This window comes from Physeter macrocephalus, chromosome 14 (genome assembly GCF_002837175.3).
Source record: "Physeter macrocephalus isolate SW-GA chromosome 14, ASM283717v5, whole genome shotgun sequence".
Lineage (NCBI taxonomy): Eukaryota > Metazoa > Chordata > Mammalia > Artiodactyla > Physeteridae > Physeter > Physeter macrocephalus.
In genome coordinates this window covers 112,131,117-112,140,569 of record NC_041227.1, presented here as the reverse complement: position 1 = coordinate 112,140,569, position 9,453 = coordinate 112,131,117, and the positions used below count along the sequence as shown (strand labels likewise).

Here is a 9,453-nt window from a genome sequence, read left to right as displayed (position 1 = left end):
GCTGACTGCCTGTGACCTGGGTGGGGGCAAGGTGAGGAGAGGACGGTGATGAAATGGCACAGAGATGAAATGGCACAGAAACCACAGGAAACTTCATCACAGAGACTGACAGCATATGCAAGGGATGTATCAAAACAAGAAGAAAAAATCTTTAAAATTTTGGCTGAGTAAAGGCAACAGTATAATTACCATCATTTATAAAAACTACTTCCCATTAATGCCTAATTCCCATGAAGCGCAACAATGATTATCTCATTAACTATGTGTCAGATTAACTTTGTTGTAGGTTTTATTTGATTAAAACAGTGAACTCTCAATGTGTATGCTCATTCTTCATAGTCTGTTAGTTTCTGGAGCACAGTCCTCTGCTGACAACTTTTTCTAAATTAGAAGCCATATTTCCAGGGAAGTGGCTTGTAAAATTCAGTTAATTTGATTTCCCAAAGCGAGGTGAAGCAAGGTGGAGAGAGAGTCTCAGAGCTTCCGCCAGCGCCCACCTTGGAATTTGCAAAGGCCAGTGATGAAAGGTGAATTATGTGTCAATGTTTTAAAAACTTTGGGGGCTTTTGTATTATTTGAATATTTTACTATGTGCATTTGTATTATTTTGTGGTAGTAGAGGATGCTATTTTTTCCCCCAATACATTGAAAACTCTAAAGTTGTTACATCCTGGATTCTATTTCCCCCATGGGGAGAAAACGTTGCTCTCTGTCATATGCACTTAAGCGCCTGACATTCTTCTCATGTTCTGATAGGCAGTGCAACCCCCTCCCCGCTACTCTTCACCCTACCTTAACAGAGAAAAGCTCCTGGCTGACAGCTCCCATCTACGCAGGGTGATCGCTAAGAATTTCTAATAGGGAAGTGTCATGCTTTGCCAACTCTGGGGAAGACGGCATAACTGGCTGGAATCACAGACCTGGGCGATGGTGCAAGAGAAGACAGAGCTGGTTGGGGAAGGGTCCCCCAGAGGTGGGCTGGTCATCTTCCACGATGCCAGACTAGAGGCATTGTGTCCAGAGGCCCAAGCCGTTCAGTGGCCCCTCTCACCTCCAGGGGCCCTAGTGTGTGCCGCTGACATGTGGGAGAGTCTCTGCAGCCCACACCAGACCCCAAGGACCCTCTTCCCCGAGCTCAAGTTGTATGTTTGTGGTGGGAGGAGTTCAGAAAGAAGAGCCCAATGCAGAGGGGAAGATGGGACGGGAGCAGCAAAGGTCCCTGTCATCATTACAGAAGAGGGAGGCCAGAGATCCAGGAGAGGGTGCTATCCTGCTGTCCTGATTCCTCGGGGTCTGTGCACACAGGGGGCCTGCAGGTGGAGGATGAAATGCCAGGTGGAGACGGCTTACTCTGATTCAGACTCGGCTCTCATGGCCAGAGACAAGGGCAAACTTGGATCCTGGAGGACCAGGGTAGGAGGGCCTCAGAGAGAGGAGCCCCTGACAGTGAGGTTGGGGAGGCACTTACTGGTTTCACCCCACCCTGATCAGAACCCAGTGCCCAGATGTGGTCTGTAAAAAGAGCCCTCAGCTCAGGGCCCCTGGAGACCAACCTTCCCCAGCCCCGACCTCACTCTTGTGGTCTGGCTTGCCTTTGGCTGCTGAGCATAGGGCCCAGGGCAGCTCTGTCCAGCTGAAATATGCCAGCACATATACAAGTTAAAATTTCTCTATAGCCACATTTTTTAAAGTGTGAAAGAAACAAGTACAATTAATTTTAGGAATATATTTTGCTTAACCCCACATATCCAAAATATTATCCTTCCACTATGTAATCAAAATAAAAATTAGTGAGATCTTATATATTCTTTTTTTGTACTAAGTCTTCAAAATCAGGTGCGTAGGGACTTCCCTGGTGGCGCAGTGGTTAAGAATGCGCCTGCCAATGCAGGGGACACGGGTTCGAGCCCTGGTCCAGGAAGATCCCACATTCTGTGGAGCAATTAAACCTGTGCGCCACAACTACTGAAGCCCGCGCACCTAGAGCCCACGCTCTTCAACGAGAGAATCCACCGCTTGCTGCAACTAGAGAAAGCCTGCGTGCAGCAATGAAGACCCAATGCAGCCCCACCCCCCCAAAAAAAACCAAAAAAAGCAAAATCAGGTGTGTAGTTCACTCTTGCAGCACCTCTCAGCTTGGACTTGCTCCATTCCAGGGCTCAACAGGGCGCTCGTGGCTGCCACACTGGGAGGCCCAGGTCTAGGGCTTTCCTTGTGCCCTGCCACTCCCCAAAGGGTCCATCGTTTGGCCTCCTCAGAGGCCCCAGGTCCAGACCCTTTTGCCTTTCCCTGACCCGGGAGCAAATCAGCCTTTGGGTCTGTGTGCCCATCTATTTTTCTTTTGTTGAACAAGGGAGGCCCCGTGGGGAAGCTGTCACCTCCCCTCTCTGGGCCCTAGTTTAATCCTCTGTCAGGTGAGGGGTTTTCATTAGACTTGTGACTTTCAAGCAATGGAACCTGTTTTTCAAAGGAGATCTTATGCAGAAGCCCAATGTAAACATCAGAAGAAAGAGTTGCTGTTCTATCTGTTTCAAGATGATGAGGGGCTTGGGACCTGCTTCCTCCAGGGTAGGGCCTGGATCGATAAATGATTGACCAGGCCCCAGAGTACCAAGGACGAGAACCCTGCATCACTCTGCAACTCACATTTCACACATCATTTTATAAACATGCAAAACTACACTGTAGGTTGCTTATAGACCCATATATATAGTAAAAGTATGAAAACACATGGGAAAATGTATCATTCTCAAGATAGTGGCCTCTGAAGAGGGAGGGAGGAAGGAGATGGGCTATAGGGATGGCACTTCAGTTCTATTGTCAACATTTCATTTTTTGACCAAAGGAGACCTAAAGAAAATACAACAAAATGTTAACATTTGTTCAAGCTTAGTGGTGGGTATGCAGCTATGTAAAATATTACTCTGTACTTCTCTGTATGTTTGAAATATTTTATAATTTAAATTTATGTAAAATTTTAAGAAGGGTAAAAATATATAATTTGGTGTCACTTAAAGCAAAAAAAAATTTTTTTAATAGTAAAGTAATGGGCTTCCCTGGTGGCGCAGTGGTTGAGAATCTGCCTGCCGATGCAGGGGACACGGGTTCGCGCCCCGGTCCGGGAAGATCCCACGTGCCGCGGAGGGGCTGGGCCCGTGAGCCATGGCCGCTGAGCCTGTGCTCCGGAGCCTGTGCTCCGCAATGGGAGAGGCCACAACAGTGAGAGGCCCGCGTACCACCAAAAAAAAAAAAAAAAAGTAAAGTAAAATGTAAGTCCCCCCGCCAGCCACAATCCCCCACCCCCACCCCTGCATTATCCCTAAGACCCCTTCCACCCTTCCTGCTCTGATAGCCCAGGAATCCAGGAGCTGAACTGACCAAGGGTTGGGGTCCTGGAGAGAAGGACTAGAGCCAAGCAACTATGCAATAAGCATTGATTGTACCTATGGCTATCAGACATGTGCGGCCCCTGGGGTGACTAAGACCCAACCTGGTTCGAAAGAAGCCTAAGAAAGGAGACCTCCCATGGCCCCTGGCCTCGGTGCTGGATGTGGGGGGGCTGAGGGAGGAGGCTGGGATCTTCTCCCTGCCTGGCTCCTGGGGCTCCCAGTCTGTAGACTTCAGGGAGCCCCCTCTTCTCCAGTTCTCACGAAGTTCCCCCTCCAATCCCAGCCTATCTCTCCATTGCACGGTGGATTGCTCTGGACTCCTCTAGCCAACTCCGGCGGACACGGCTTGCTCACTCATTTGATTATCTGTGTCTTCTTCCCTGAGCCCTGGCTCTGGCCGCTCCCAGTAGCCCCTCCTCCCACCTTGGCCCTTGAAGTCCCGGAAGCTAAGGACGGTCACCTTGCTGGGCTGGGCAAGGGGGAGGTGGAGGGCTGTGTGAGGGCAGCCCTGTACTAGGTCCAGTGGGGTTATTTCATTCCAGCAAACAGGTCCTGCTGGTTTGCCATTTGGAGAGTTTGGCCCCAATTCCCATGGGCTGGTTAAATGGTAACTTGTCTTTGGTTGTTTGTGGAGAAGTGACAGAGAAGGAGCCACCAGCTCTGATGAGGAGCTGTGTGAGACCCAGCTAGCTCTGGGTGCTGGACTGCAAGTGAAACTTATTTTCTTTGTTTTTTACTCTTTTCTGGGCTCTCCGCCTTCCACACAACTTCCCAGATGAGTAAGAGCAAGGAGGGGTGGTGATGATAATAACAGAGTTCCACAGCCACCCAGGCCTTTCATGGGGAGACTGCTTAACCAATAGCCGCTGTGCCCATTTTACAGAAAGAGCAAAAAAAGACCAAGTGGAGTGAGGTCACTATGAGTCACTGGCCTTCCTGGCTCAACAAGGCTGGGCCAAGAGGCCGAGCAGGCCAGGTGGGAGTGGGGCTTCACCTTACACGGCCTCCGATTTTTCCAGCAGAGCCCACTGTCCCTACTGGCCTTCAACCCCTGCATTGTGTGGTCGGGGGTGGGGCCACCATCCTCCCTTTGTTCCGCATTTGCCTGATTACAGAGCTGGGCACACAGATCTCATCTGCTCCCACAACAGCCCTTGCAGGCAGGGCTGGTTTTGCAGATGAGGGAACCTAGAGTCAGAGAGATTAGCGCCCTGTTCAGAGTGTTGCAGCTGGTCAGCCTGAAGGAGACCAGGCCTCCAGGTGCCAGCTCAGGATTCAGGCTTGTCTGAGGCCCCCAGGCTTGTGCCAGGCCTGCCCCTGCTTCCAGAGGAAGGACCCCGGGACGCAGCGCTTGCCGTCTGAGTGTGGGAAGCTTGAGGGCTGGGCACCCGCAGGGATCCATTCTGGAGTGGACCGGCCCTCCGTTTTCCCCTTTCTGCTGGGTTGGCCTGTCTCAGCCCTGAGACAGTCTGTCGGCTCACTCCCAGGGCGTCAGTGCTGCCATGCTTACTGGCATTAGTTTGGCCATTTCTCAAGTAGGGTCCCACCTGTCACTGTGTGCTCACCTGGTGTCAACATTCTAGGGAGAAGAAGAAAGAAGGAGGATCCCCACCCCCGGCCCAGAATCCCAGGTGGCCAGAGGGAGTTCTCTCCAGCTTCTGGAGACCCTGGGGAAACAGGCACCCAGCCCCACCCCCACCCCCCGCTCCCAGGGTGGGCACTGCTCCCCAGTCAGAGACTGTGTGCAACACAGGACAGGCCTGGGTCATCCTGGCTCCATGAGGCCTGAGCGGTGACTCCTGAATTTCCTCCTTGGTTCCCTGGAAAAGATACTACCTTCCTCAGCAGGTCTTGTGAAGGTGCAATGACGTAGGGTGTGTGCAGGAGCCTCAGGCAGGGCCTAGCTCACAGTGTGGGCCCAGCAGCCCCCTCCCCCATGGCTCCCTGGGCATCTCTGCTGTGATTTCAGCCTCAGAGGAACGGGAGGCTCCAGGATTTCCCCAGGAGGGAGCATGGTGTCCTCACCCTCAGCAGCTGGCTCCTGCTTCATCGAGGTCACTTGCGGCCATGCTGGGGCCAGAGGATTTTGCTGAGGAATCTGCAGAGGTCAGAGGGAGGCAGGAGCCAGGGTCACAGGGCAGGCAGGCGAAGGGCAGCTGCCCATGGCAGGCCACGGCTGGAGCTCTCCCCACGCTGAAGGCTGGCTTGTTTCCTCCTGCAAAACCATGTTATGTAAATAGGTGCTGGGTTGAGCCCCCACAAGTGAGCGTGGAGAGTCGAGCACCCAGGGTGTCCAAAGGCCTGTCCCAGTGCAGATCATTGTTTAGCCCGCTCTGGAAACCTCTCTAAGGCCAGAGCAGGTGGCCCAAGGAGCTGGGCTCCTCCCCAACGTGTCTGGGAGGGGACACTAGGCCTCTGGCCCCAATGATGGGCCCGTCCTCCTGCAGGGAGGAGGCTGAAGGATGTAGCCTTGGAAAGCCCATCAGTTGGCTTGGGAGGAGAGACCCTCTTGCCAGGTACTTCCAACCCTTGATCCAACTTCTCCCTCCCTCAGGAGACCCAGATGGGAAAGGGTGTGGCTGGTTTTCCAGGGACCCATGTCTGGCCACTGCCCTTAACAGGGTCAGGCAGCTCCCATCTGCTGAGAGAGTGTGCCTCAAGTGGGCGCCAAGTTCCATTTCCAGGGGTGCTGGGACCTCTATCTCAGAAGGGGCGTTCCTTTTCTCTGCACCTTCTGGACCTCCTGCTTCCAGACACTTGCCTCCTCCAGGGCACCCCAGTGGGTAACTCTCCCACTCCTAGGACACTGGACTGGGGCTGCCCTTTCCGAACCAGTTTGAAGCCAAACAGTGACATGTCCCAGTCCAACTGAGCAGGAGGCTACAGTGGGGTCCGCACAAGTCAGTTCAAGGCTAAGAGAGGCAAAAGATCCATAGAGACCCAAGGGTAGACCACGGCATGTGTGCAGTATGTGTCCTCCCCTGGTCTGCAGGGACTACGCGGTCTTACAAAGTAACCCGAGGGTCCCTTCTCTTCCTTGTGGCCCTATCAGAGCTGCTGAGCAGCACAGGCCTTCCTCTCTACAGCAGAAGGCCTATCCCTCGCCCTGGGGGGTGAAGGGGGGGAAACAGCACGAGGGGCTGTGGCCTCCCTAACATGAGAGAGGAGCATTTAGGTCCAACTGGCTGTCTAGAACTTATAGAAGCATCCTGAGAGGTTGACCAGTGACCCCTGGCTCCGTGGGAAGTCTGTCCTCCCGCCAAGGGAGCCGAGAGCCCTGAGAGGTCTCCTGGATTAGAGGGCAGCACGGATGGATGTTGGGCAGAGTCTGGCAGAACGGGGTCCAGAGCACCGGCTGAGCCATTGTTGCGGGACAGGCCCTAGCAATTCCCTTGGAAATGGAGAGACTGACAGGGCACAGGCTGGGAGGGGAAAAGCTGGTAGGGGGCTGCTGGACAGGCAGCAAGCTCTGTGGGGCCCAAGGCCTCTTCCTAGAATGGCCCTCAGCCATGTGTCTGAGGCCTGGGGAGGCACTCACCATGTGTGCGGGGGCAGGCTAGGGTGCGTGCGGAGGTACGCAGGGGCGCGCTGCTGGAGAACACACGGGGTCCCTTGGCCGGAGCTTAGGAAGAAAACTGGCCTAGGGCACCTTCTGAGCTTGCTGCCTGGCCCCTGCCCAGAGTCTCTGAAGAGGGAGGCAGCAAAGAGAAAACCCGAGGGGCCTTTCTCAGCCCTTTGCTGCCTGGCTTCCCTGCTGCCAGGCACCGCGGGGGTGGACTCCAACCCACAGCTCCACCCACCTCGGGGGTGGACTCCAACCCACAGCTCCACCCACCTCGGGGGTGGACTCCAACCCACAGCTCCACCCACCTCGGGGGTGGACTCCAACCCACAGCTCCACCCACCTCGGGGGTGGACTCCAACCCACAGCTCCACCCACCTCGGGGGTGGACTCCAACCCACAGAGCTCCACCCACCGCGGGGGTGGACTCCAACCCACAGCTCCACCCACCTCGAAGGTCGCACCCTCTCCCGCTTTGTGCTCCTGACTTTCTGTTGTTGATTTCCTGCAGAGCAGTCTGTTATTCCCACTGTGTGGAGAACAGCGGTGGCTCCACCCCCAGGGCCCACCCTCTGGGCACAGGGGACCCTTGTTGACAACCTGACTCCATCATAATGCAGGGTACGATTGGGCCAGTCACACCTGCTACCCTGACCTCTAAATCCTTATCTGCTGACTGAGGGCGTGAGACCAGAACACCCCTGAGCAGCCATCCAGACCCTACAGTCTCCCATCCCGTGACTTTCCTCACCAATACCATCCTTTACCTGCCCCTCATCCAAGGGGAGTTGATGGATAACTGTGCCTTCTCCTCCCCAATTTCGAGGCATCTCTCCCAGATCCCACGTCAAGGGGCCCAGCGGTCAGGGGGACTCCCTTGGAAACACCTGAAGTTGCCACTCACCATTGGACTAGGTTTTTACGGTTTACCACGCACCTGTCTGTTATCCATGATTTCCTTTCATCTTCGTTGCAAGGTAAATATTGTTGGTTCTGTTTTACAGATGAGAAGACTGTCTCAGGCCCTGTGACTTCACTTAAAGCCACCAAGCAAGTCACGGGCAGGGCTGGGTTTTGAACCCAGATCTGCACGCAGCCTGGAACTGGGTCCCAGCAGGGCCCCTGGGTCGCCCTCCTCTAAGGGGTTGCAGCGGGAACACCCAGGCGCCTCCATTCAGGGCTTGTCTCTGCAGCCGGCTGAGCCTAGTGATGTCAGCATTGCCATGGAAACCCTTCCCCTGGTGTCGGGCAGGACCAGCCTCCCCGGCGCAGTTTCCCTTTGTGTGGACTTTGCAATGCGTTGCCAGGGCAGTGGGGCCTGCTGGAGGGTTGGCATGGGGTGAAGAAGGCAGACAAACCCACACTGCATCCCAGCAACACAGCCCATGGTGCCCTCACGAGGGAGGGGCTGTGGTCTAGGGTCTTGGGCTGGCGGCCAAGGCCAAGAAGGTGTGGGGGGAGACCCTGCACCCCTGCTTATGGCCCCAGCCTGGTAATAGCTTTCAGCATATTTAGTGCTGTCTTGGGGTCCTGCCACTTCAGAATCACCCGGGCCAGGGTCTTGTGAAAAAGGCAAACCCCAGGGTCACTGCAGACCTACTCGGCAGGGGGTGGGAAAGAGCCTCAGTTTGACCTTGTGCCAAGGCAATTCAGGTGTACAGTCAATTCTGAGAACCGCCGTTTAGGGAAGATGAGGTTTACTGAGCACCTAGTTGTGTTAGGCCCTTTGGCCTAATTTATCTTGCATAATCCTCTCACCAATGCTGAGAGGGGGAGGGGAACAGAGGAAATGGGTTTTTGGTGGGTCTTTCTAAATCCCCATTTCACAGTGGAAGTTACTAAAACTCAGAGAGCTTAAATCTCTTGCCTGCCTGCCATCACCCAACTTGAACATGGCCGAGTCTGGATTCAAACTCAGGGGTCCGAGGCCCTACCCTGTGGCCTCCGCACTGGCCGGGGCCAAAGGCATGGGCCAGCAGCCTGGCATCGTTAGCTTCCTCCTCCTGCTGCTTTTCCAGGAAGAATCCTGAAGTACCTTTGTAGAGTGGGCCAGCTCTGTCCTGAGCCTCCCACATGCTCCCGGATCTAAGAGGGCCTTGAGCCAACAGAGAACCACAAAGCCGGTGCCTCCCCGCCTGCGTCTGCGGCCCGCCCTGCCCGATGAGGAAACCCATGCTGTGCCCCCTCTCAGCCCCGCCACACCCTCTTCTGCCCGACTGTCTGTCCCGACATCCTTGCTCTCTTGAAGGAATCCTCAAGTCCCTGGTCTCTCCCCCTGCCCTGGGGTAGGTGGCCGCTGACCCAGTCCACGGAGATGCCCCCTTCTTGGAAGTCTCCAGGAAGAGAAACTCCGTGACCTTTGCCTCTGTGCTGACAGCCAACAGCCTTCCTTTGAACAGTTTCACCCCTCCTGCTTTCTCTGAATATTGGCTCCTCCAGCGCTGTCTCCCTCTCTCTTAACCTCTCAGGGTGCTCAAAGGGACTTTCGTCCTGGGGTTCTAT

At 54.7% G+C, this 9,453-nt stretch overlaps 1 long non-coding RNA gene across 1 annotated transcript; it reads right to left on the bottom strand.

Moving 5' to 3' along the window:
- Window positions 1–2,049: 2,049 nt before the first annotated feature.
- LOC102980135 (uncharacterized) lies at window positions 2,050–7,131 on the bottom strand. The gene is made up of 3 exons (XR_447479.3): window positions 6,928–7,131; window positions 5,415–5,604; window positions 2,050–2,850 (listed from the first exon to the last, which is right to left on the bottom strand). It is a non-coding gene; the product is annotated as an uncharacterized lncRNA (long non-coding RNA).
- Between the last annotated feature and the right edge of the window lie 2,322 nt (window positions 7,132–9,453).